Below are 20,553 nucleotides of genomic sequence, written 5' to 3' on the forward strand. Positions count from 1 at the left end.
GTGAGATGCGGTACATGGTGTGATGTAGGTTTCAGAAGGGCACTCTCAACACGCAAGAATGGCACAATTACACAGAAGACAAACCTGATCCCTGAAGATGATCTCAATAAAGATCGAAACGTTGGCACGATAAAGAAAATGTTTTTCTGAAACCTACATCACACCAGATCGCATCTCACGATTTCTGAATAATTTATTATTTATTATTATTACATTCAAACAAAAATTTATATTTAGGTGTCTCTAGAGGACTAAAACAAAATTTCATATTAACTTTACACAAAACAATGTGCGACGCGACCTAATTTACTTGAAAATGTTTGATTTTTAGGTTTTTTAGGTTTTAAAATGGTTGATTTTTTAAACTGTGATATCTTTTACTATATTTTTATTGCAGTCCACATTGCATTGTACTATCGCATGCGCATGACCTACCACAGTGACAACTTAATTGACTTTTATTATTTATCGTGAAACTCTAACGTGCTGTTTCGCAGTGGGAAGGCAAATTAATTTTTTTTTTCAAGCCCGCCCATTGCTGTATAATATAAGTATAACGTTGAATGCCAACAAGACCTGTTGCACCTGTTCAAGTTATGATTTCTATTAAGCTATAAATAAAGACAGGCTTTGTTTACACAGACAATTACCGGGAGGAAAACAGTCGCAGGTTCATTCCCACATAAAGAAAAACGTCATCTATCTACAGATAATAACTATTTGCCTATCGGACACCGCCCATGCTGGAAAAAACTCCACGACCGGCCTCACGAATTGTAATTAATGGTACGTTCGGACGCTAATAAATTACATCCCCGCACCATCTCTAACCATTCCCACACTAGTGTTTGTTCATACTACCACAGAATACACGATATAGCTCCGAGTAATTTGGGATAAATCCATCCATTCACGCTAATAAATTACATTCTCATATAGACTTCGTTCATACTGCCACAGAGTGCTCGATATTCCTCGGAGTAATTGGGGACAACTCCTTCATTCACGCGAATAAATTACATTCTCATATAGACTTCGTTCATATTGCCACTGGGTACTCTGTATTCCTCAGAGTAATTGGGGATAAACCCCTCCATGCACGCTAATAAATTACATCCCCGCACCATCTCTAACCATTCCCACACTTGTCTTCGTCCATACTGCCACAGAATAGACGATATTGCTCCGAGTAATTGGGGATAAACCAATCCATTCACGCTATAAATTACATTCACACTACCCCAGCGTACTCGATATTCCTCGGGGTATACCGTCCGTAAAAGTAGTCAACATCCAGGAATGGGAAAAAAATAGATACGAACTATTTAGGAGAGTTATTATAAAGCACTTATTTTTCACAGCTGCCCCCTTTTTCTATGACACATTTCGTATAGCAATGCTTGGTTAATTCGGGAAAATGTTCCAAGAAGGTAGTTAATGGTGAAATTATCCAGAACACGAAAGCGCCAACAAAAATTATCATTACTACTTATAAATAAAAACGTAACTTCCCACGGAAACGACCACACAAACTAATTGCTCACTCGTTAGAAAAACGGGGAAAAATCGATTATGAATTGACTTAGAAAACAGTCGGAACTTAATTATATTCACAGTTTCCCTGCGTTTTTTTTTTGTCCGTGACAGGGACATCACTGTACTGCGTGAAATCAGATTGCTTAATTGTTTTAGCCGAGATTTTCCCATATTAACTAATTGTGAAATAATTGGTCGGTGAAGTTTGAAGCTCGCCCTTGGACGCCGAGGTCATCGTCGGTGTCGCCGATGCTTTTTAACCGAGATCAGCCGAGGCCTCGTTCATTTGAATATGAAGATGGACGGGTAATTGGTGTCTCTACTAACTCGGATTATCCCTTCACCGCAATAATTCCAATTTCCTGAAACCGTTTGCCTGTCTAATTGAGCCTGCGGTTTTCCATTAATATCCGGCTCATTCAGTTCTTCGGAAAATGCAGCAGCGTGTGAAACCGAAATGTGTCTTCTTTGTCTGACCTCAAAATATTCAGCTTCAATCATCTGAAAAAACTCAAAAAATCAAAAGTTTTCGGTTTGAATATTTTATAATGCGACAACCTTGCGAGTGCTTACATCATTTGAGGAGTAGGAGGTAAATGTATGTTATTAAATATCCCGTCTTTCACGCGGGACCAATTACAAACCCAAATAATCGGTTCTCATCCGAGACCGCCAATAAACGTTTTCTTTTACTAACCGACATTTTGCCGCAATTTGGACTGGATTAGCATAACTGGGAGGGCGTTACTTTATTAACGTTGGGAGACCGAGCACAAACCGGCCTCCCCGTTGTCATTAAAAGCAATGGCAAATTACTGTTCTCCATTTTACTTCCATTTGAGAAATGCCTCGGGCGACCCTTGGCAATCGGCTTGCATCAACAGTTTCTATTTTTACGTCTTACCGCGCTTCAGCAGAAAAACGAACGATTGAGATAATTGAGGAGTCAAGCAAGACTCACATCTTTCCTCTAAGCACAACAGAAAAGTATTCTCAATTTTTCTATACACATTATAATGAACAGATCAGCCTTCATCATTTTAATTTTACATTGACAGATAATGAAGGATGAGGAAGAAAAACACTCGGTTACTTTCAAGCTTTCGATTGGATTTGGTAGTATATACAAGCATGTGCCGAGTTGAGCCTATTGGCTTCTCTATAATAATAATAATAATAATAAGTTTATTGCAGACAAGAAGAAAAAAGAAAAATTACATATAATTCAAACAAGAAAATAAACTTAATACGGCAAGTTAACTGTCTGCCGGAGCTTGATTAATTATTGACTAATCCTGTAAAATAAACGTACAAATGCATTAAACTAAGTCTATGCTAAGTGTAACATCTATAACAAAATACCAAATCAAAAGGACACAAAACTGAGAATTAAAAATCAATGAGCGGAGCTGAGACCGGAGAAACAGAAACACCAAATATCAAGGGAAAGAGCGGGGGCAAAGAAATTGGGAGTAAAAGAGAAGAAGAGAGAAGAATTACTAATTAAATTCGTTTAATATTAGCCTTCGATAGGCCCAGGCCGCTTTAGCATAATTCACCAAGTCTGTCCAATCTGGTCCGTTGAGCAATCTGATGCATCTGTCCATTGATACGGTTCTTTCGCCGAACGCAGATAAACGGTAGGGGGACAGAATGGGGCATTCCGCGACAAAGTGGTATATGTCTTCCTTCACCCGGTAATTACATAACTCACACTCCTGTTGGGTGAGGAGATCATACGGCTTATGTCGTAGGTTCAGCAATTCTCCCCTCAGTTTCAGGATCCAACGTATGTCTGTAATTTTCTTATTTGTCTTTTGGTCCCCAACCAAGCTGGCACATCTGACTCCGTGATCCAGCATCCTATATATACGGTATCGACGGGAAGCCTGCACTCTCTCTATGTTGCTCACCATAAAACTATCTTTCAGTCGACTAATAATTGACTGGAGTTGAAGAGAGAGAGCCTTACTCTCGGGTTGCAAAAAGGACAAACCCACTCCCACCCTGTCCGCCAGTCTACCACAGTCAGCAGCCCAAGATATCCCCAGCCTGATGATCTCTTCAGCCACTATACGGGGGAATCTGGAGTGGTCCATTCACCTTAACCAAATAACGACCATTCAAAGTCAACGTGAATAGAAAGACTGGGTGAAGGCCGGTTTCAATGTGCAGTATGTAAACTGGAGTGTAGTTTGGAAGACTGAACAGTTTTCGTATGAAGAACCATAGCAGCCTCTCCACCTCCACGAATTCCTCTGATCCCCATACTAGCATAGCACAGAATTGAGCGTGAGACCGCGTTAAAGATATGCAGCTTAGCCTTTAGCTTCTCTAGTCTCACGGCCATTCCAGCTTGTGTTATTTACAGTAAATTGCCCGCTGACTCGAGAATCTTCCAGTTTTTGCAATCCAGAAGCAGACCCGTCCAGCCACGTGTCAGGCTGCAGGTGCTATCAGGGTCAATTTGCCACCCAGCGCATGACATTCGAAACACATACTCACCTTCATTATTAAATCCATTCACCGATATTTGCACACCATTCATTCAATTACTAAACAACAGAAAAGAACCCCGATCAGGCAAAAAACGAAGAAAAACAGAGTCTTTGGAAACTTACCTGAAAATAGCTGCCGAAGTAAACTCCAGAGTGGTTAAAGCACTAACCAGCTGCTATAGATTAATTAGTGAAGGCAGCTGGAACCATAAGGGAAATAATATAGGACACTCGAAAATTCTACATTTACTGAGTAAGGTCAACAACCAACTACTGGGTGTAAGCGATAAAAAGGTGAAAACACCTTTAGGGAAAAAGTACTTTCAGGTAGTTACTCCCTGTGACTATAACTATAGGTCTGATGATGACCATCGTAGCCTAGACTGCTTCACCGATGGCTCACTCATTAGGGACAAGGGAAGCGAAGAAATTAGGGATCAGCATCTCCTCTCCTCTTGGTAATAACACCTCGGTCTTTCAGGCAGAGGTCTGGGCCATTAATGTTTGCTGTAGAACACTTATGGATAACAAGATTAAGGGAAAAGATATTAAAATTTTTTCCGACAGTCAGGCCAGTCTAAAATCATTACAAAAAGAACTATCAACATCTAGACTGGTAGAGGAAACCGTTGAACTCATTAATAGGACTATCACCAGGTATGAGAATAGGGTAACCCTCATATGGATACCTGCTCATAAGGGGCACTATGGCAATGAGGAGGCGGACAGCCTGGCCAAGGAAGGTTCAAATACTGAGTTCGTCGGACCACAACCGGTATTACCCCACTCTTTAAGCACAGCAAAAGAGAGTATAGGTAGCTGGGGCATGAAACAATTCCTAAAGGAATGGAATATGTCCCCAGGATGCAGACAATCGAAGGAGTTTCTGAAGGAAATCAAACCTAAAGAATCGAAATGGCTATTCTCTAACTCTAGGAGGGGAATAAGGAGGCTGATAGGTATCCTAACGGGCCATTGCCCCTTGAGAAGACACCTCTTCATAATGGGTACTCTACCAGACCCCTTCTGCCGCTTCTGCGAAACAAAAGAAGAAACGGCCCGACACTACCTCGCAGAATGCGATAGGTATGCTAGGGAAAGATTTAATACTTTCGAAGGAGAGGACATAACCAAAACACTCCCCAGGATAAAATGGTCCACAATCCTGGGGTTTGTGAATAGGTCCAATAGGTTTATACAGGACTCGTGAGCCGACCAGGTCCCGGACCTTCTAGGGATGGGGTACGGGCCTACTCAGGCTTTTAACCCCTCGGGTCCTGGTCGCCCGCCCTGTGTAATATATAAACTCCAGAGTATTCCTGGTCGATCCATTAGAATCCCTTGACGCAAAAGAACTGCAAAAATAAAAACAAAAATAAATGCAAGAAATAATATTTTAATAGATGACATTCGAATAACAGCAAAAGGTGGCATAGCTTTTTGGCTCCAAAGAGGATAAAGAAAAGGTAGTTGACCACCTAAACCTAGAAGGCCTCACCTTTAGAAACACCCAAACAAGGCGACCTAGGTTACTGCTCATCAGAGTCCCGGCAGATAGCACCCCTCAAGAATTACTAGACCAAATTGTGGCTAGAAATAACAGCTCAATTTGAAGTTTTCATAAAAAGGGCAAGAATTAAAATGTTCCCGAATTTTTTAATTAAGCTAGGAAAACATTTTTAAAAAACCATCCTGGTCGGCGTAAAATTTTCTAAAAAATGAGACTTAGCGCAGGTCTGTAACTTAAAAATATGCATTTCCAAAGTTGGCCATTTTTTCGTGCAAACTCCAGGCAGTCGGTTTTTTATGGGCAGTGTAGTTTCAAACTTTAAATCAATTATATTTCTATGTTCACTAATTTCGTGGTCCGCTTGACCCATTAAATCATTACAATTAATTAAGGTTTTTAGTTGATGTGAAAAAAAGTTAATGGCACGAGAGAGATTCGAACCCACGACTTTCGGCTAGATACGCCGCTGCTCTACCACCTGAGCTATCGTGACCTCGATCCGCTCGGACATCAACTCCCCATCTCAACCCCACCTATGAGTTTTCCCTCCTTTTTGCCATTTTTCAAATGTCGTGTAATCGGTTTGGATTCTCGACGACAATTGAAATGGCGACGGAGAGCTTTAGTGAAGTGTACTTCATTTTAATTCATTAAATTCACTAATTTCGTGGTCCGCTCATAAGGTGGGGTTGAGATGGGGAGTTGATGTCGAGTGGATCGAGGTCACGATAGCAGCAGCGGCGTATCTAGCCGAAGGTCGTGGGTTCGAATCCCTCTCGTGCCATTAACTTTTTTTCATCCCAACTAAAAACCTTAATTTATTGTAATGATTTAATTGGTCAAGCGGACCACGAAATTAATGAATTGAAATGAAGTACACTTCACTAAAGCTCTCCGTCGCCATTTCAATTGTCTTCCAGAATCCAAACCGATTACACGACATTTGAAAAATGGCAAAAGGAGGGAAAACTCATAGGTGGGGTTGAGATGGGGAGTTGATGTCCGAGCGGATCGAGGTCACGATAGCTCAGGTGGTAGAGCAGCGGCGTATCTAGCCGACGATCGTGGGTTCGAATCCCGCTCGTGACACTGACTTTTTTATCTCAACTAAAATCCTTAATTAATTGAAATTCAAATTAACTTCACTTATTTTCGTCCGCTTGACCTATTAATATCTTTCAATTAATTAATTATTGAAAAATGGCAAGTTGGAGGGAGAATTCAAAAGGTGGGGTTAAGATGGGAAGTTATTCGAGTGGATCGAATTCACGATAGCAGCGGCGTATCTACCCGAAGGTCGGGGGTTCGAATCCCAGTCGTGACACTCACTTTTTTATCTCAACTAACATCCTTAATTAATTGAAATTTAAATTAACTTTTTATTGGGTAATATAAGAACTAAATAAATTTCACAGAAGGATGTTAGAATTTGTTACTTCGTTACAACGTGGTCCTAATAAAAGCAGAATTTTAAATATCTTTAAAACCGTTCTTATTTCCATTATGACATTATTTTGTAAACTAGACAAAAAATTGGCTGTTGCTAAATGGCATTAGCTATCTTCAGTATCGTTCTGTTTTCCATAACTAGTGGAGCACGTTAGGATGTGATGTGAAATTGCCTCGAATCGTTTCTTATTAGCTATTCCAGATCCGTTTTAGAGGGTGAAACGCGCTTTGGAGCCGGGGCTTATTAATCTGTGCCATCATCTCGGATGAAATGGTAATCCGCGACACCCTGTTTAATGGATCGGGCCGAAGTAGGGCTGTACACGGGTACGTGATCAATATGGGAGCCTATGAGGGGGGGATCATACTCCTGTCCCGATCATCCATAATGAGCATAACCTATCCTATTAATTAGCAGATATTTTAATTGGACAAGGAGATTGCCAATTATACAGTCTAAACTCCCGTTTCCGCAGTTTTACACGGACAAACCTGCTCAACCCAACAACATCCGACGGAATTTTTTTATTTTCTTAATTTTGGTATAATAACGCCAATTATTAAGGTGCGCGCCTTTATTTCACGCTGGATTGCCAAGAAATGGCCTAACCTCTGGGAAAATTAAAAGACTTTTAGAACAATTAAGTTGATTATTTATTACCTTTTTTAAATATCAAATAAAGAGATAAATTTCTCAGGATACCGAAGATTATTTATTTTACAAATGGACCAAGCAAATTATTAGTAACAAAAAGAGAGAGAGGGTCGATTTTGTTCTACAGTGTCTTTGTTAGTTGGTCGATCATTTCTGATTAGTTTGGTCTGTCAGCTAGGTAATAAGATGGACTCATAGACAGAGGTGGCTAGAGAGGTGATAGAGAAAGAGAGAGGAGTGAGTGAGAGCGTTGTGATTTGGTCCTCCAGGTTGGATATTTTATGATATAATTAGCTTTTAAATTTCACTCTGAACTGAATAATCTACCAGGATGTTATATTGTATGTGATTTACAATCATATTGGATCGAGAGTTAATTCTTAAACCTAATCATTTCTTTCTGTGGAAAAAGGTTGGGAGTTGATTTGGTCCTCCGGATTGGATTTTGTCTGATATAATTAGCTGTTACATTTCAATCTGAACTGAATAATCTATCAGGATGTTACATTTTATGTGATTTAGAATCATACTGGGCCGAGAGTTAATTCTTAAAACTAAGCATTTCTTTCTGAGGAAAAAAAGGGAGGGAATTGATTTGGTCCTCCGGGTTGGAATTTTTTTTCTGATATAATTAGCTTTTAAATTTCAATCTTAACAGAATAATTTATCAGGATGTTATATTTTATGCGATTTAGAATCATACTGGATCGAGAGTTAATTCTTAAACCTAAGCATTTCTTTCTGACGAAAAAGGGTGGGAGTTGATTTGGTCCTCCGGGTTGGATTTTTCTGATATAATTAGCTGTTACATTTCACATTTCAATCTGAACTGAATAATCTATCAGGATGTTATATTTTATGTGATTTAGAATCATACTGGATCGAGAGTTAATTCTTAAACCTAAGCATTTCTTTCTGACGAAAAAGGTTGGGAGTTGATTTGGTCCTCCGGGTTGGATTTTTCTGATATAATTAGCTCTTACATTTTAATACTCTGCTTAACTACAAATGGATATGTAAATTCAAAATCTTATTATTTCATTTTTATTCGAGTTCGTCTGATTTAACTTGTTGAATGGCAATCTTATGCCAACCAATACGTCTTGGGAACTATAACATTATATTTATACGTTTACGTTTTTAGCATAATTGTATGCTTTTTTTTGTTAATTCGGGGTTCTGTTTAAATAAAAGACAATCGTATTAAAAATGTATATGATTTTAATAAAAAGAGTTATCTGAAGGTGAAAATCTCACTCGAATCATGCTAACTATTACTCAATGACTCTTAATGACAGTGTTTTGACATCCTCGGCCGGATTTCAATACAATCTCGATCTGTCATTTCCTCGACTCCATTTTTTCCCATATCGTTACACTTCCGGCCAGTAATAAATAGACTTTTTCCGATCCGCTCCTGGCCGAGTTTTACGAATCCGCAAGAACCGGAGGAACAAAGCGATTCATGTGTCCCAGCTGTTATTGCACGAGTGGATTGGGATGTGGGCGTGTCGGTGGCCTAATAAAGTTAATTTTAATATTATAGCGACAGACGCTCGGACGCAAGCATTGTAATTAATTCTGACAATTGGCCTAATATATGCTTTGCCTTTTCCAGCCTGTACTTCTTGGGCAATTCGACCTTGCCGGGTGGCATGTTCTTAATGCACTGCATTCCTTAGCACGTTGCTCGCAAATTTATGACCTAAACAAAAAATAATGAATTTCCAGTGTTTTGCGATTTGTTAGCGTATAATACAAACGGCCCATTTCTAACCATAATCCTTCATCCTGACAGAAAGAATAATTATATCTTCTTCATTACTGCTGTCGTTTTCAGAATGTTTACTATAATTAACTACTTACAATATTACACTGTGTATAAAAGAGGAAGATGGAAAAAGAGAAAAAATGGGAAAATAGAATAAGAGAGGGAGAGAGAGAGAAAATGAGATAGATAGAGGAGAGAGAGAAAGAGAGAGAGAGAGACAGGCAAACAGACAGAGAGTCAGTGGACAGGTTTTGTCGTTTAAGGACAACAAAACAAAAAATACAAATACATAAAATAGAATAATAACTCATAGCAGGAGAGAGAGGCATAGGAGAAAAGTGTCAGAAAGTCTGAGTGAGGGAAAGAGATGAGTGGATAGAGAGTGACACAGAAAGAGAGAAAATGCCGAAAAGTGATACTGGGAAAGAGAGAATGATTTAGAACGAAAAAGATAAAGAGAGTTAGTAAGAAGAAACAGTGAAGGAAAGAGAGACGAGAAAAGAGAAACGGACAGAGAATGAGAGAGAGAGAGAGATGGAAAGAGAGAGAGAGAGAGAGAGAGAGAGAGAAAAGGAAAGAGAAATAAATAATAAGAAAAAGATAATAGGGAAAAAAGGGAATATTTGAAACGAGAAATATTTTGGTAATGAAAAAGATAAGAGGAGAGAAAGAAGGAGAGAGAGATGAAAATATATAAGTAAGAATAAAAAACTAGAAGAGAGAGAGAAATGATGAGAGGATGATTTTGGAAACGAGTGAGTGATTGAGTACGAGAAAGATTTAAGGAGTGCAAAAAGAAGAGAAAATCATGGAAAGAGAAACTGAAAGAAAGAAAAAGACAGACAGAGAGGGAGAGCGAAAGAATGAAGGATTAGGAAAAAAAAAATAATGAACGATAGTGGGAAAGAGGTACTAGTGGATAACGCAAATGAGACTGAAATAAAAAGAAAGGTATACAAACACAGAGAGAGAGAGAGAGAGAGAGAGAGAGAGAGAGAAACAATGGAAAAGCGATAATGGGAAAGAGGCAGTAATTGAGAATCTTGAAATATTTTGGAAGACTTCAAAATAAACAGAGAGATTGAAACGGATACTGAGAAAAAGAGACATATTGATGATGATGAACATTTATCAATTACACAAGATTTGGTTTAAGCGTCATTTTAACATCTAAAGACGAGAGAGAATGATTAAGTAAAGGAAGAAAGAACGATGTAACGACAAAGAAAGAGATAAATGGATAGAGAAAAGAAAGTTTCAAAGAAAGAAAATAACGATGATGCTACGAAAAGTCAGAAAGTAAAACAAAGAAAGAAAAAGTGGAACCAGAGACTGACTTAAAACTGCCAAAAATTAATTTCTTGCCCTTGTACATCACTTCCGACTAGTGATACAATCAGAAAACTATTTCCTTTCCCACTTTAAGGTAATAATTACAATTACAATCGGCGAAACAGGAGGAAGGAATCAGCTGCCCGATAAGCGATGAATCGAAAGACGGACCAAAAAAAAAAGTTACTGGCGGTAGGTGTCGAAAATATCAGGTGTTTCTACTGACCATATGCAACAAAAAATTTATTATAAACCCCTGTCCAAATCTCAAAGGTAAAGAAGTAATTTCAGTTTTTTAATTTTATTTTTCGGCTTAGGTCCACTAATTTTCTTATAAACTGCAGTCTTACTGACTGTAGAAAAATCTGGTTTGTGCCACCTGAAAGATTTGCTGTAAGGAAACCTATTTGCATTGCAGAATTGATGAAAAAATTCTGCACGAAAAATTCAGTAAAAACAAAAATGTTGAAATTTGAATTTTTTTAAAAATGTTGGATTGGTAAACGTTAATAACTACAAACTCGTGGAGCTTTGCAAATTCCCTCAAAAGTTCTGTATTCAATTATCTTGGAGCGATATATACACCTTTTTGGATTGCGCTTCTGGAAGGCCCAAAATTTTGCATTTTGTTGAAACTGATGTCGATGAAGGGGGGCACGTTCAAATTTTCCAGGAAATACGTCTAGTCCTTGACTTTCGTGTCAGTTCTTTAAGGTTCAATGCAATCAGTTTGCTTTATGTTACCAGCAGACAACTTCCTCAGTTTGGTAATTTCAATTATGTCCTTGTTTCCTAATGCATATCTTGGGAGAAGGAAACAGGGCTTCTGGAAGGCCCAAAAATTCTGTTTTTTCCAGGAAATCCGTCTGGCTCTCGAGTTTCGTGTCAGTTCTTTAAGGTTCAATTCGATCAGTTTGTTGCAGCTGACAACTTCCTCAGGTTGGTAATTTATATTATATCCTTGTTTCCTAATGCACATCTTGCTGATATGCATTTGATTTACGCGCACCTTCCAACGACTTCATCAGAGGCTGAGGAAAACTGGTTCTTTCACTCGAAGAAAGAGGGAAGACAATCAGAGGATTGATATAGATGAGGAAATTTTGCGTCCTGTTAATCGTGATCCTGAAACCAGTACAAGTGCGTTATGTACAGACCATGGTGTTTTATAATAGAGAGGTTGGGATATCTTCCGTCGGAAGGTTGTACCGTAACCATTTTACGAGGGTGATTGATGTAGATGAGGAAAAAATCAACTCACTTCTGGAGGTTCCAAACTTTGCACCATCGTAAAAGAGTGAAAGAACCAGTTTTCCTCAGAATCTGATGAAGTCGTTGGAAGGTGCGCAAAACGAGCTTGGTATTCTCCCAAGATATGCATTAGGAAACAAGGACATAATTGAAATTACCAAACTGAGGAAGTTGTCTGCTGGTAACATAAAGCAAACTGATTGCATTGAACCTTAAAGAACTGACACGAAAGTCAAGGACCAGACGGATTTCCTGGAAAATTTGAACGTGCCCCCCCTTCATCGACATCAGTTTCAACAAAATGCAAAATTTTGGGCCTTCCAGAAGCGCAATCCAAAAAGGTGTATACATCGCTCCAAGATAATTGAATACAGAACATTTGAGGGAATTTGCAAAGCTTCAGGAGTTTGTTGTTATTAACAGTAGCCAATCCAACATTTGAAAACAATTCCAACTTTCAACAGTTTTGTTTTTTCATCCACCGACGTCCCCTGCATTTTTTATTCATTCTCTATTTAGCATGTACTATAGCCCAATTTTATGGGGTATATGCTGGACCACCCTGTATATTATATAATCGAAAATATACTATAATTATAGAGTAACTGGCGATAAGTGTCGAAAATTTCAGGAGGTGTTTCTACTCGCCGTATGCAACAAAAAATTTACTATAAACCCCTGTCCAAATCTCAACGGTAAAGAAGTAATTTCAGGTTTTGGATGTTTTTTAATTTTTCGACACTAAATTGCTTATAAACTTCAGAATTATTGACTGTAAGAAAATCTGGTTTATGCCACATGAAAGAACGTTAAATTTGCTGTAAGGAAACATATTTACAATGCAGAATTGATGGAATAATTTTGCATGAAAAATTCAGGAAAAAATAAAAATGTTGAAATTTGAATTTTAAAAAAAATGTTGGATTGGAATGGTTAATAACTACAAACTAGTGGAGCTTTGATAATTCCCTCAAAAGTTCTCCATTCAATTAGCTTCCAGCGGTATACCCACCTTTTTGGATTGCGCTTCTGGAAGGCCCAAAAATTTTGCATTTTGTTGAAACAAACTTGTGTCGGTGAAGGGGGGCACGTTCAATTTTTACAGGAAATCCGTCTGGCCCTTGAGTTTCGTGTTCAATCCAACATTTCACAAAAATTCCAAATTTCAACATTTTTAATTTAACTAGTTTTGGTGGTGCGCTTGACCAATTATAAAAGGAGGGAAAATTCAAAAGGTGGGGTTGAAATGGGAGGTTAATGCCCGAGTGGATCAAGGTCACGGTAGCTCAAGTGGTAGAGTAGAGGCGTATCTAGCCGAAGGTCGTGGGTTCGAATCCCGCTCGTGACACTGACTTTTTTATCTCAACTAAAAACCTTAATTAATGGGAAAATAATTAAATTTTTCCTGCAGAATTTTTTCATCAATTGTGCAATGTAAATATGTTTCCTTACAGCGAATTTAACGTCCTTTCAGGTGGCACAAACCAGATTTTTCTACAGCCAGTAAATCTGAAGTTGATAAGCAATTTAGTGGACCTAAGTCGAAAAATTAAAAACACCCAAAACCTGAAATTACTTCTTTACCGTTGAGATTTGGACAGGGGTTTGTAGGAAGTTTTTTGTTGCATACGATGAGTAAAAACACCTCCTGCAATTTTCGACACTTATCGCCAGTCACCCTGTATATATACATATATATTTTTTTGATATATGTTTTAATATTAAAGTGTCAGGTGGACATAATAGATTATTTAAGAATTCAAGAAATAATTATGTCAAGGTACAGGTGTAGATTCATTTATACGATTCTTTATTCGTTCGACATCTTTGATTTAATGTAATTTTAAGTTTTATTTGCTCTTTTCTTACGTTATACGTTGATTTGTTAAAATAATACTAACAGGAAATGAAAGTTGGGTCTGTGAATTTGATAGTTTAGTTGCGCATCCTTAGGCGCCCATTCATGCCGGATTGCTTTGAAATTTCGTCCGATGATTCAAAAATATTTTCATCACGTCATACCTGTTGTTCCGTGTTGTTTGATGATCGTTGATCCGTCTATTCTCGCTGCATAATTGGGCAAATGTGGTAGAATTGACTGGAAAAAATGCCAACCAGCAATCTCACAGAATGAAATCTAAGCACGTGCAAATAAAAATTATTGTACGATGCAGTTATTGTATATAACCAGGTCGTTATTCCCCAAGTTTTAAGCGGAAGTGTTTAAAGACGAAAATCTTCGGCTCACCGTTCTCCAGGATTGTGCTAATCGCCCCTGTAGGCCCACTAATACGAGAATAATTTGTCACGAGTAATTAGCGCAGTAATCAAGGTGACGTGTCTCCCAAAGACAAGAGGAAGTTTACAACAATTAAAACAGGAGCATTAAGTCACCATTAGGATTCCGGCATCGGCCTCGACAAAGGGCCTAGGCGAAGCTAAAACGCCTCCCTGCGGGGCCCTTTGTCCCGGCCCTTTTGCTCTTACAGAACCCGTAAGTGTTTGTAATGCACTTGCAATGTCCGTGGTTCCTATTAATAAAGAACTGAAAACCTTTGCTATCGGATTATTCGAAAATATTAGACAATTTAGCAATTGACTTATCATTTCTCCTATAATGTTTCTTCGATGTCTATAATCCGGATTTTTTTCCCCGAGCGTCCAACTGCCCTATTAGGTCACTTATTAGAAAATAAAGAGTATGTGGTTAAAAAGGAAAAATTACCTTATGAATGGACGGTGGCATCTGAAGGACTAATCGAGAAAGTCGGAGTTTTTAAGAACAATATCTTTGCTTACTGTCAATTGTTGTTGTTTCGTCAATACCCTGTATAAGCACAGTTTTTTCAATATGGAAATGAGATAACCGTTCTTGAGGTTTCTTTTACTTTTCTGATAATAACACCATTATATTAAGTGGTCTGGTTGACCGATTTACATCTTTCAGTTAATTAATTTTTTTGTTTTGGATGAAATGGAAAAGTTAGTGTCACGAGCAGGATTCGAACCCACGAAATTAGGGTTTCGCGGGATTCGAACCCAAGACCTTAGGGTTTCGCGGGATTCGAACCCACGACCTTAGTTTTTCACGGGATTNCGACCTTATGGTTTCGTGGGTTCGAATCCGCCTCGTGACACTAACTTTTCCATTTCATCCAAAACCTTACGTAAAAAGTCTAACAATAACGTTTAGAAACATTAAAACCTAGAAATCTCACTATCTGCTACTTTTCTCTTTTCTCATATGACCTTTATCATTCCTCTATATTTTTATATGTGTTAATTAAATGGTGGCTGGGTTTCTTTTTATTTATGGGTGTACTCCATTTGTGTTCCAATTTGTCTGTTTTACCAGTTTTCTTAATGGGTATATGACAGCTTGGTCATTTCAGCCCCGAGCGAAATAAAACAACACACATTCAATACGCATTCACAGAAATAAATACATTCACACCTATGTACATTGCGTTCATTCCATTCGGTAGATGGAGTACTCAATTATTCCTCCTTCGACCTACACAGAATAACAAACTAATATAAGTGGGATCGATGGGTTACTTTTATAAATAATCCGCTATGAGCCCCTCCCCATTCACTCTAATAAATACACTCATTCATACAAAACACATTTCGACGGCTACATATAATTTAAAAAATCCGAATTCCCCTAAAAAGCGGAACAGGGGACCCTGAAACTCTCTACGAGAACTATTCTCAAATCCGCCGGCATACCTACGCTCTCTCAGTATGCAGCCAAGTCATGACACGCCTCTATTATGTTGCACATCGAGCATGTGCATAAAGGGCACTTGCGCGGGGTATTACTGTTCCTTTGTACTTTCTAGTTATTCCATGATTTTTCGTTCATCTGTAGGTTCATTCATTTATTTATTAGTACAGTTTTTATTAGTATTAGTATTTAATTTAATTATAGACATGTATTGTTCTTTGTAGATGTAAATAAAATTCATGAATTCAATGCTGAACCTCTTGGGGGTTAGTATATTTTTTAAATAAGCATTTAGTCCTTTTTTTTTCAATTAATAATAGTAATAAGCGATTGTGTTAAGGCTGACAACGGTAGTTTACTGACGATAAAATAAGCCAAAGCATGGGTACTTTTGATCCGATATTTGTGTGGTATCGATACTTCGTCGGTGTCGGACTACCCTAGCCGTATGCTTGCGGATAGGTCTACAATCTTCATCCTTAATGTCTTATTTATTTAATCGGCACCAGTTCGCAAATGCAGCCAGGACCTCTTGAAGAAGAATACAATCACTCCCACAATTCACGTCGTTAAATAGTTTTAAATCGTCAGCAAGCAGCGCTAAATGGCTAGTCGTAAGACCCTAGAAACATCGTTGAAGGAGAGCAAAATTAAAAATTTTATGGTGAGGAACACCTGAGACAATACGAACAACAACAGAATGAATACCTTTATATAACTACTTACGAGGAAAATACCAGATGCCATTGAACTATATTGGTATACTCAGCGGATGACCTGCTTCAAAAAAATTTCCAGAATGCCATCTGGACCCACATTACCATTAGATTTTAGAGCATTTAATTTTTTCCCACTAAAGCCGCACTAATATTAATACCACTCAGGTCCATATTAAAAATTATTGGAGGTCCGCTATAATCATTGTTGGAGGTAGAGTGATAAAATTATCCTTGAAAATATTGACGATATCTGAAGATCTCTCTTTTCATGATGCATAAAAACTGGAAGGGAATTGTAGCGATCCTTATTATTTATGAAAGACCAGAAATATTTTTTATGATCTAAAGAACCTAATTGAATATTATGTACCTGAATTAATAACACGAAATTTTTAGTTCGGACTGTTCTCCCAGGTAAAAATTTTGTAAAATATTTTGTGAGCAGTCTTCTTTTTGGAAATAATTTGATAAACTCCTTATGGTTTCAAAATAAGGGGAATGTGAATAAAATGTCATTTTTATTTTTACAAAAAATATCAAGAATCTTAACAATTTCATAAAAGTTCGCAAGGCGATTTTTGATCACAATATATACCGTTCCAGGTAAAAAGACTAAAAAATGTGCTCCTCTAATTTCTACTTTATTTAGCCTTCGTATTTCCTCCTGAGTAATAAATTTTTCTCCATCAACCCCCTGTCGCTATCACATCACTGCAGCTTATATAGTATATCTATACGTCTGACTATATGACCACCCCATTACGATCTTTACTGTGNGATGCCTCCGTTCCTACCGATGACCGTCCCGGATCTGATCGTGACATCGCGGACGTCTGTAGAGGAAGGGAGTTTCGCCGCTTTTTCCCATTCCTTGGAAAGACTGCTCATAAAATCGAAACTGGGGCCGATCGGGGAAAATTCGTCGTAGCAGACAATATCGTCAGGCTTGTAGATGCCGACCCCCGAGATGGTGACGAACACCTTGGGTTTTTTCTTCCCGTTGAAAATCGCATGGGACAGCGTGAGGTTGGTGGTGATCCTGCTCTTCCAGATTTCATCTTTGTACTCCGGCGTCCATTTGCACCTCCAGTTATCGTTTATCACAGCGTCGACGTCTTCCGGGATCCCTGCTGAGCTTACGTCCAACCATGTTATCCGACCTGGTCCTTCTTTGTTCGACACCAATGTCACTCGATAACATTTGCTTTTAAAAAGAAAATGGATCCCCGTACCAATGAAGCCGGTACCATCGCTCAACAGAACGTGACCACCCTGTGCCATTGCAAACCACCATTTAATTTTTTTTTTTGTACTAAGTGTATAGACTTAAACTTGGAATTACATGGTGAAAAAAATGTTGTGTCATATGGTAGACATTTTATAATGATCTAACAGTCTGTTCTCTCACATTTGTCCCAATCATTAAAATAAATCCATTTTTATATTTTAAAAAATATCTTAAAATTGCGAAAATATCTGACTGACTCTTTAAATATTATTTCCATTTTTCTGTTAAAATCCATAAACGCATGTAAACATCGTCTGAACAGTTCCAATACCCGCATTAAAATCAGGCAAAAGATTCCAAACCAGATGTTTCCAAGCTCTCACTAGGCTGAATGAATTAACAAACCCTCGAGGATATTCCATAGCCACTATTGTTTTGTAAATTATTTTCTACTAATAATTTACTGTCCAAAAACCTCTGAGAACTTAACTCTGAACATAACGTTTTTGCAGAAAAAATGGTTTGATAACCAAATTTTTAAAAATTATTATATTATAAATTTTTATTTTTAATGGATTAATTTTTTGATGTTTTCTGTCCGATTACAACCCAAATATTTGTGTATCTTTTCTCTACCTCCCTATCACTGCGTGGCTAACTTCTTTAGTTTTTCATCCTCCTCGCTGTTTTTTCACTGTATCCTATTTCTTTTTCCCCACTACTTCTCAACGTGTTTCTTTCTCTCTCTCTCTCTTTCTCTCTTGTTTGCTCTTATCCTAAATTTTTCTTGCTCACTTCTCTTTTAATATTTCTCTCTCGTCTGTAGTCTCTCTCTCACATTTTCTCGCTCTTTTTGCTAGCCTCTATCTGTCCGTCTGTCTCTCTCTCTCTCTCTCTCTCTCTGTCTCTCTCTCTGTCTCTCTCTCTCTCTCTCTCTCTCTCTCTTTCTTCGTAAATATTTTTATTCTTAACCACACTCTCTTTCTCACTATCTCACCATCGTTCTCTTAATATTTCTCTCACTCTTCGTAAATATTTTTTATTCTTAACCACACCCTCTTTCTCACCTTCGTTCTCTTAATATTTCTCTTTCTTTCCTTGTCTCCCTCTCACATTCTCTCGCTCTTTTTGCTAGTCTCTGTCTGTCTTTCTCTTTCTCTCTCTCTCTCTCTCTCTCTCTCTCTCTCTCTCTCTCTCTCTCTCCCTCTCTCTACGTCTTAGTTCTTGTGTTTCTCCCTAGAGTAGTATATCTTACCGTTCAATTTTCTCTGTCCATTCAGATTGACTGTTTCTAACTGAGTTTCTCTATTTCTCCCTCCTTTATCATTTTTCATTGTTTCACTCTCCATGTCAATTTTTTCTTGCGAGAGAGGGAGAGATTACATACAGAGATTTGAAGAAAAAGTTTTTTTTTTTTTTAATCCGCAATCATCAACTGCAATGTTGGTTGAGGAGAGAAGGAAGCAAATGTGTCGCAATTAGATATGGCTATATTTTGTCGCAGGCCTGTTATCTGCGGTGAGCGTTGATACATCCTGTTCGTCCAATCATGCAACGTTGCGGTGGACCGAAAATCGGTTGAAACCGAAAGGAAATAGCAGAGTTTAAAGAGAGCTTATAAGCTCGTCTAATCCAATAAGGGGGCGAGCTCGCATACCGTAAAACCGCATTAAGCTCTAATTTTTCTGTTCTTTTTTCTCCCTTGCCTTTATTCTCATGAGTGGAAATATTTGATACAGTCTGTTTCAGTTAGCCACACGGCCAATAAAAACCCAGGATGGTAAATAACATAGATTATGCAGCCGAGGAGGTGGTCCTAGTGGCAGATACGTGCCCCGGACTATTCCCAGAGTAATTGAAGGCCCCTTGCAGTTCCCATACACTCTTAGGAAAAGACGGGTCATTAAAACCAATAATACCTCTCTTCCGAAGCTATTAAATGAGCAATCCCGGCTCGCGGTGATTAACTCTCCATTTACTCCGCACGAACTCGACGAACAGCCCCCTCGCGATAATTACGCCCAAAATGACAACCCCGGCATTTTGAAAGATCGTTCAAGATGGCGGCGTCGTTCCCGAAGGAAATGAGATCACGATCGTTTCATAAGCCGCTCCTCCTGGGGTTTGTAATGTGTAGTTTGCCGGATGGGATCGTTCTCGATTCATTAGCCGGCTCCTCCCATCCCATCGCATTCCTCAACCGGCCGACGATCAAGAAGATGATGATCATTCTCGATGACCGTGTCACACCTGAGCGTCTCCTCTTATTCCCAAACTACCTCTTTTACCAAAGATTCTCTCAGATGTTCACTATCACGTAGTCCATCGTCATAATCGTCTTCAACCGTTGTACCATTCAAAAGAACAAATTTGGAAGTTCCAGTTATTCTAAATGGTCAATCAGCATGATAAACAATTAACATTACTTGTATGTTACTACAAGCATAATTAAAAGATAAGACATATTCCTTTACTTTTTTTACTTCATTTATTTTCATTTAAAAACTGTACATGTATTATACGCAACCAGCATATTGGATTTCAATTTATGATTGTGGCATTACTGGCTTTAAAGAGAAAGCTCCCATAGGTAGCCGCTCTGGATTAATAAAATTATATTAATAATTTAATAAGTCTCCTATCCATATTCTTTTCAGTCGCTTAAGTGGTAATTATGGGGATGGAGTAATCGTATTTGTGTGAAAACGTCTGAAATACACCGACAGGCGAAAAATTCCACCCACTTGTAATATAACTCGATTTGTATATTTTTACATATTAATCAAAGTTTCACGGTTTTTAACGTTTAATAATTGAGTCTCTAAAAAAGTAAAAAAATGTAAATTGCTAAGGAAAACAAAAGACGGACAGATA

The 20,553-nt window shown here is 38.2% G+C and overlaps 1 long non-coding RNA gene and 1 pseudogene across 2 annotated transcripts; both read right to left on the reverse strand.

The window, feature by feature from the left end:
* Window positions 1-16,067: 16,067 nt before the first annotated feature.
* LOC106667620 lies at window positions 16,068-17,221 on the reverse strand. 2 transcript variants are annotated; one of them, XR_001340606.2, is made up of 3 exons: window positions 16,822-17,221; window positions 16,459-16,733; window positions 16,068-16,354 (listed from the first exon to the last, which is right to left on the reverse strand). It is a non-coding gene; the product is annotated as an uncharacterized LOC106667620 (long non-coding RNA). The 2 variants fall into 2 exon arrangements; XR_001340605.2 differs by having other exon boundaries at window positions 16,459-17,221.
* Window positions 17,220-17,732, reverse strand: LOC106667478 (annotated as a pseudogene).
* Between the last annotated feature and the right edge of the window lie 2,821 nt (window positions 17,733-20,553).

Source organism: Cimex lectularius, unplaced genomic scaffold (genome assembly GCF_000648675.2).
Source record: "Cimex lectularius strain Harlan isolate CLEC.00 unplaced genomic scaffold, Clec_2.1 scaffold74, whole genome shotgun sequence".
NCBI classification, from domain to species: domain Eukaryota; kingdom Metazoa; phylum Arthropoda; class Insecta; order Hemiptera; family Cimicidae; genus Cimex; species Cimex lectularius.